The sequence below is a fragment of the Mus caroli genome, chromosome 15, assembly GCF_900094665.2.
Source record: "Mus caroli chromosome 15, CAROLI_EIJ_v1.1, whole genome shotgun sequence".
NCBI lineage: Eukaryota > Metazoa > Chordata > Mammalia > Rodentia > Muridae > Mus > Mus caroli.
In genome coordinates this window covers 2,642,829-2,650,922 of record NC_034584.1, presented here as the reverse complement: position 1 = coordinate 2,650,922, position 8,094 = coordinate 2,642,829, and positions in this window count along the sequence as shown.

Here is an 8,094-nt window from a genome sequence, read left to right as displayed (position 1 = left end):
TTACAGTTGGATCTCATGGAGGCATTTCCTCAACTGAAGCTCCTTTCTCTGTGATAACTCCAGCTGTGTCAAGTTGACACAAAAATAGCCAGTACAGTGTATTTCTCCTCCTTGTGTTTGTTTTATCCATCTATTATCATTTGTAAGGCTGGATTTGTGGAAAGATATTGTGTAAATTTGTTTTTGTGATGGAATATCTTGTTTTCTCCATCTATCGTAATTGAGAGTTTTCCTGGATATAGTAGCCTGGGCTGGCATTTGTTTTCTCTTAGGGTCTGTATATCATCTGCCCAGGATCTTCTAGATTCCATAGTCTATTGTGAGAAGTCTGGAGTAATTCTGATAGGCCTGCCTTTATATGTTACTTGACCTTTTTCCCTTACTGCTTTTAAAATTCTTTCTTTGTTTTGTGCATTTGGTGGTTTGATTATTATGAGACAGGAGGAATTTCTTTTCTGGTCCAGTCTATTTGGAGTTCTGTAGGCTTCTTGTGTGTTCATGGGCATCTCTTTCTTTAGTTTAGGGAAGTTTTCTATAATTTTGTTGAAGATATTTACTGGCCCTTTAAGTTGAGAATCTTTGTGCTCTTCTATACCTATTATCCTTGTTTTGTCTTCTCATTATGTCCTGGATTTCCTGGATGTTTTGAGTTCAGAGCTTTATGCTTTTTGTGTTTTCTTTGACTGTTGTGTCAATATTTTCTATGGTATATTCTGCACCTGAGATTCTCTCTTCTATCTCTTGTATTCTGTTGGTGATGACTCCTAATCTCTTTCCTAGGTTTTCTAACTCCAGGGTTGTCTCCCCTTGTGATTCTTTACTGTTTCTAGTTCCATGTTTAGATCCTGGATGGTTTTGTTCATTTCCTTTGCCTGGTTGATTGTGTTTTCCTGTAATGCTTTAAGGGATTTTTGTGTTTCCTCTTTTAGGACTTTTAACTGTTTACCTGTGTTCTCCTGTAATTCTTTAAGGGAGTTATTTATGTCCTTCTTAAAGTCCTATATCATCATCATGAGAAGTGATTTAAGATCTGAATCTTCCTTTTAATGTGTGTTGGGGTATCCAGGACTTGCCATGGTGGGAGAATTGGGTTCTGATGATGCCAGGTAAACTTGGTTTCTGTTGCTTATCTTCTTATGCTTGCCTCCTGCCATCTGGTTATCTCTAGTGCTACCTGCCTTGACTATGTCTGACTGGAACCTGTCCTTCCTGTGATCCTGCTTGTGTCAGAAATCCTCAGAATCCAGCTGTCTCTGTGATACTGTGATCCTGAGATCCTGTTGTGTTAGAGCTTCTGTGAGTCAAGCTGCCTCTAGGACCCTGAGATCCTAGTGTGACCAAGCCCCTGGAATCCTATGATTCTGGGGATGTTAGAGCACCTGGGAGTGGAGCTTCCTCTAGGTATTGTGGGACTGGCTGTGGAGTTTGCACCTAAAGTCTGCTCAGGGAACTTGCCCGGACAGGAAAGAACCTGTGCTGCTGGTCAAGCAGGGTTCTTGTGTCCCTGGATCCGGTTAGTACCAGTTTCTCCTGGTGTTGGGACAGATGTGTTCTCCTCACCTCTGATTCTATGATCCTGAGCATGTTAGAGTGCCTGGAATTGGAGCTTCCTCTGGGTGTTGTGGGACTGGATGCGGAGTTTGTGCCGTTCTTAAAACTCAGTTCTCATTCATTTATTATTCAAATCAGACACTGATATTAAATAGCTCCGAGAATCAAAAAATAAAGCAAAGAGCGAACATGGTATTTGCCAATATAAATGTTATGCACATTGAGAGCTCAGTCTTGTGTCTTTATTCTGTAGTGGTAAAAATATAAAGAAAATAACAGTGGCAGGCAGAGTGATGAGGTGGCAAGTGGTAGTGAAAACACTCAGTGTTCCTGGGGGTACAAATGTTGTCCAAGTTCACCTCATTATGATATCTAGGACTTAAAATCCTTTCTGCGTAAAGAAAGAGAACTTTCTATAAATGTCTTCTTTTTACCCAAACGGTTTCTTAGAATAGGATTGAAAATATGCAAGTGCTATGATAAAGGAATGGGTACCAAGTAAGGCGACAGATTTTAAAGTGATGTCTGTAGATATTTATACTTTACACACTAAGACCGGGAAATATTTCCTCTTCCCATCAGTAGCATCATCATCATTGGCAAGCTTCTCATTCCATGTGTGTATTGGAGCTGATGGGAAGAGAGAATTTAAGAGAGTAAAAAATGATTATCAGACAAAGATAGTAAAATTCACATATCCAGCACACCTCATGCTGTCTTCTGTTTTTAACCAGTGAGTGTCAGTTACTCACTGTAATGGAAACAATTCTGTGTCCTGTGTATCTTCAAAGACAGGAGACAAAGAAGGAACAACTTAGGACAGATATAGGACAGAGCAGCATGAGATAAAGTAATGAGGCTCACACCAGCTTTGTTTCCTAACCCTTAAGTTGAGCCTAGCATTCCAATTTTGGTGAGTATGCTGGGCAATGACAATGTAGCTTATAGTTTTTATTAATCAAGTGGATTTGTAATAATTTAAGCCATTTTAAAAGAACAAATAAAAATGACCCTTGAACAAAAGCAAACGGAGATCTTAGAAAATCTAAGCAGCAATTTAGTTTTATGATCCAGTTATCTACAAGAAGCATATGAAGCAAGGGTCTTTTCTATTCATCTCAGTGAGCAAGTCATCACACATAAGTCATTGTCTCTCCCTCACACACTTTACTGTGCTCTAATTGATAATGATCATAATCATGGTACAATACATATAAGAATAAGTACCTATATACATAATGATAGAATGATTCCTTTTCATGGCTTTGTGTAAGGAGGTAGAATTCTCATTAGGTGCATGGTAATACCTTTGAGAAAGGTTTATATCTTAGAAAGAAGAATGAAAGAGAGTGAGAAGGGAGATGAGGGAGGTTTGATAATATCCAATAAGAATATCATTCTGAACTCATTTGTGTAAAATAAGGAGCACCAAAGCCTTGTCTCTGGGTTCTGGGTTTGACTTACAAACTGAGTGAGCCTGAGCATCCCATTTAAAGTTTTGTGGGTCATCTGCAAGATAAGGCTAATAAAACAACATGACTTACAGTGGCATTCTGAGAATTAAATGAGATTTAATTTCATTAAAATTGAAAACCTTTCTCATCAAGAAAAACAATTCAAAGCTGAGAAGACAAATCACAAACTAGGATAAAACATATAAAAAAAACTTTAAAAGAACAATGTACGTAGAAAAACAGAAATTATCACTCGACTATAGGAATCAAATGATTGGATAATAAGTATGAAAAATATAAAGGGATATTTGAGTAAGAAGATGTGAAGCATTTAATTACCATATAGATAGATTTTTAAAATAATTAGCTCTAGGAGAATGATTATTAAAAGTACATTAAGTGCCAAGGTATACCAGAGTAGGATGGTAAAATTTTAGAAGACAGAGGGTTCCAATGGTTACCCAGGATGTGGAAAACCAGAAGCCCTCATCACAGCACCGGTGGAAATAAAAACATGACACTCATTATTTGTTTCCCTACCCCCATACCCTCTCTCCTTCTCCTCTAAGAGGCTGCCCCCCCCCCAAACCTCTACCAAATCAAGTCTCTGCAGGATTAGATGCATCCTCTCTCACTGAGGCCAGACAAGGCAGCCCTGTTGGGGAAGAGATGCCACAGTCAGGCTACAGCTTTAGGGAGAGTTTCTGCTCCAGTTGTTGGGGGACCCTCATGAAGATGGAGCTGCATGTCTGCTACATCTGTGATAGGAGCCTTGTACGCTCTCATTTTAAAGGGCAGGTTGGAGGCTTCAGAATAGAGCAGCATATGCATACAACTTAATCTTGAAAGTGCATATAAACATCTCCTTGAGAAATTAAGGTGTATACCTTTAAGAAGATGTGTATGTAAATGCTTGCCACCTCAATATTTATAATAGCTGAAAGCTGGTTGTAATTTAAAAAGTTTGTCAGAAACATATGTAGCAAATGTAATGTATCCAAACAGCATAACACTATATAATAATAAAAAGAACAAACTGCTGGTGTATAACAACAGTGAAAAGCAGAGTAGAAAGAGAGAAACTTAAAAATATTTGTTTCCCTTTCCAGGTGTAAACCTTCAATTTTCTGGGAATATCCCAAGACTGAGAGTAATTTATAGAAAAAAACTAAAGTACTTTAAATCCCTGTGCAATCCTGACATCATAGAGTTTTAATATATCAGTGCACCCAGTAACACATCTCATCTAAGAAAAAAAGAAAAGAAGTTCCTTATTAACACTCTGAACAGTATGCTCTAGAAGGCTCCAAAATCATATGCATGGCTAAAGTAGCACACCTAAACATTCGCCTTCCTTGAGAAGTCTCATTCTCACTCTGGCCTGTACAATACTTTCCCTAAGCATCTCTGTGTGTTAATGCTCTAGCCTAAGCCTATGTTAAAACCTTTTTATTTACTAAGATATTAATTATTATGTATGCATGACAGAACAAACAAACGAATGGATGAATGAATGAATGAATGAATGAATGTGTGTGTGAGTGCATGGAGGTCAGAGGACAACTTTCTGTCATGAGTTCTCTCTCTTCTTACCTTAGTATCCAGGAATCAAACCCAGGTCATCAGGTTGACACAGCCAGCACTTTTACCCACTGTGCCATCTCATTGTCCTTAAAACATCTTCTTAATAAACTGCCACTAAGCTTCATACTGGCCTAGTTTGAAATTACTTTCTATGTAAAGCCTCACTTTGATTTCAATAGAGGTCTTTAAAAAGAACTCTTCAAGTTATGCAGGAGGCAGAGAGGACTCATCAGACTAATTCTCCTGCTGCAACTGACAGAGAGGCCTGAGCTCCAATGCATAGGGAAAAGAGTTAAATGTAAGAACTGAATATTGTGGACCAGAGATGATGCTGAATGCCTGCAATCCTAGCACCCAGGAGGCCACCCAAGCCATGGCTATACAGGGAAACCATGTCTCAAAAACAGCAGGGTTGGGAATTTAGCTGAGTAGTAGAGAAACTGCCTAGGATTGCCCTGGGTTCAATCCTTTTCTTTCGAAAAAAAAAAAAAAGCCAAAAAGCAAAAGAACAAAAATCTAATATTGCACGGTCTTGTATGGTGGTTTGAATGAAAAGGACTCCCATAAACTCATAGGGAATGTTCCTATTTGAAAACATGATACCTGTTCGATTAGGTGTGTCCTTGTTGGAGGAAGTGTGTCAATAAGGATAGGATTTAGGGTCTGCTTAAGTCAGACCCAGTCTCCCTCTCTCTGTCTCTGTCTCTGTCTCTGTCTCTGTCTCTGTCTCTCTCTGTCTCTGTCTCGCTGTATCTGTCTCTGTCTCTGTCTCTCTGTATCTGTCTCTGTCTCTCTGTATCTGTCTCTGTCTCTCTGTCTCTGTCTCTCTCTCTCTGTGCTACCTGTTGATTCAGATATAGACGTGTCAGCTATTCTCTAGCACTAGGCCTGCCCGTGTGTCACCATGCTCCTACCATGATGTTAATAAACTAAGCCACTGGGAACTGTAATATAACCCCAGTAAAATGTTCTCCTTTATAAAAATTACTGTGGTCAAGGTGTCGCTACACAATAGAGCACTGAGTAAGATATATTTACATGAAATTTATAGAATAGGCAAAATTACAGAAGAAAAAGCAGATGGTGAGGATTTAGGCTTAAGAGGGGAGCAGCAATCGCCTGCACATGGGTATGTGGACACTTTTGCACACTGAGCAGCATGTAAACACTTTAAGTTAAATTGGAAGTGGTTTTGCAAAAATGTATAAATTTATCAAAAGGTATCCAATTCTAAATTTCTATGTAGTAGGCAAATTTTAGTAGTGCTATGTAACTTAGATCTAAGTAAGACTCACATACATATTCATGGAGGTAGGAGAGAGGGAGAGAGAGAGTGTGTGTGTGCATTTCTTCGTTAACTTTGAGAGCATCATTGTTGCGGATAGCCCTGAGGCTAAATGTATTTGATGTTGATTCTGTTCTCCTGTGAGGGGTTGCAAACAAGTAATGAGTCAGCCCTCAGGTGATTTTCTGCAAACCTTCTTCCCACCTTAATTTATAAATAAATGCTAGAGCCAGTGACTGGGCAGAGAAAGAGGGGAAGGTGGAGCTGAAGGTTTTGGGAGAGAAAGAAAGAGAGAGGACAACAGAGGAGTAGGAAGAAGGAAAGTAGAGCAGAAACACCTGGCCTGGAGAAACGACAAGTTATAAATGGTCTCTTATATGGGGAGGATGGTAGTATAGTAGTAGATCTGCCCAATATAGGCTCACAGCATATATTCATATTAACTGAGTTGTGTTTTCATTGTCTGGGCTTATTTTGGTTGGAGATTTATTGCAGCAACCCATCATTTATATTTTCTTTGCTGAAAACAATATTTTACAGAATAGCATTATATTAATATCTATATTAAATATTGACTATTTATTTTAGATACTCTAGTAAGGAGTTATTAGAGCAATGTATTTATGCAGTTGTTATAAAAGTATTAGAATTCATTGTCCCTATGGTAAGAAGAAAAGACATTTTTATTAATTTCTAATGAGTACTGTAATATGTTTGAGGCCAGTGATGCAATTTCTACATAATAAGTAGAAATGAATGAATAAAGGCATAATCCAAGCTCAAGATAAATTTCACAATGCAGCTCCAATTCCTCTTCAGCTAATAGGTAAGGCAAGTGCAACAAAGAAAAGATTGACTATGGAAAGATATGAAGAAGCTGTTTTCAAATTCCAAATAACTACAAGACCCCGAGCTAACAAGGTCTTATTTCACATGCCTACGACTCCATAGACAATGAGAACATGATTAGTTTTGAGTTATATGGTAGTTGAACATGTTTTATAAATGATATGCTGGCATTCTGACATACAAACTGCCATTGCAAATATACCGCTGCCTTTTATTAACTCAGCCTTCCCCCAGATACTCTGTTCTTCAGCAAGAAATCTAAGAGCAGGTCTATTTTGGTGACTTTATAGGATAATTTCATGGGAGGGAGGTTACTGGCAAATTGATGTTATCCTCAGAGAAACGTCCTAGATTCTCTACATTGTTGAAGGTCTTTGCTTGTCAGGGAGAGTAGAGTGTGAGGAGATCCTTCATCTAAGACCTTGTCCCCATTGTTTCTTGTCTGAAAGTCAGGGGTTGGACACACCAGAGGTTATATAGAATGCCTTAAGTTTCATTTTTTTTTTTTGTTTTCTCTTTTCTTAACTCCCTTTCTTGCTAGAAATTCATGAAGGTCTGAATATTTCAGCTCATTGCCCTTGATTCCTATATAATACAGCCACCTGTAGGATGGTAGTATATTTTAAGCATTCATCCTTTGGCCAGAATTCCTCAATAGCTTGCTTGTATTGAGACTCAGGAGTATTATAGTAAAGTATTTGATTCTTCTTCAGTGTCTCGAGATAAGACTTACTCCATCTCTTGAAGATTCAACATAGCAGAGCCTGAAGAGTCAGAAGATAAATTTCTCATGATGATTCTAAAGATATAAGTATTAAAGCCCCCATAATTAGGATGCATGTTTTCTTTACCTAACTGCAAGCCCTCGGAGACAAACCCAATAGAATTTTCTCCTTTCTACCTTCTGACCCCACCACTTACGTGATGTGGTTGTTATAAGCAATCACATCTTCTCAATGATTAGAAGGCAAGACTCCCTTCCTGTGCCTTGCCTCTTCCTGCAGTGGCATATTTCTCTTTATTATGACACACAAAAAACTTACAAGAAAATGTTTATATGAACAACTACCTAAAACCCATTTATAGTTGCTTGGAGTTTGTATGTCAACTATACAATTGAACAAATGCTGAATTACAAAAGGCCCTAGCATTTTTATACGTCGACAGAAAGCAGGCTTTACATATGGTCATGAACTAAGGGCCAAAGGAGCTGGGTGGATTCCTTAAAATAATTAGGAAAAAAGATTCCCATGATCATGAGCTTCTCTATACATACCGCTGTACTTTGATGTTCGAAAGTCTTGGAATGACTAGCAGGGTTTTCTGTCGTTTAAGAAAAAAAGAAAAAGGATGTCCTCATGGTGAAATTAT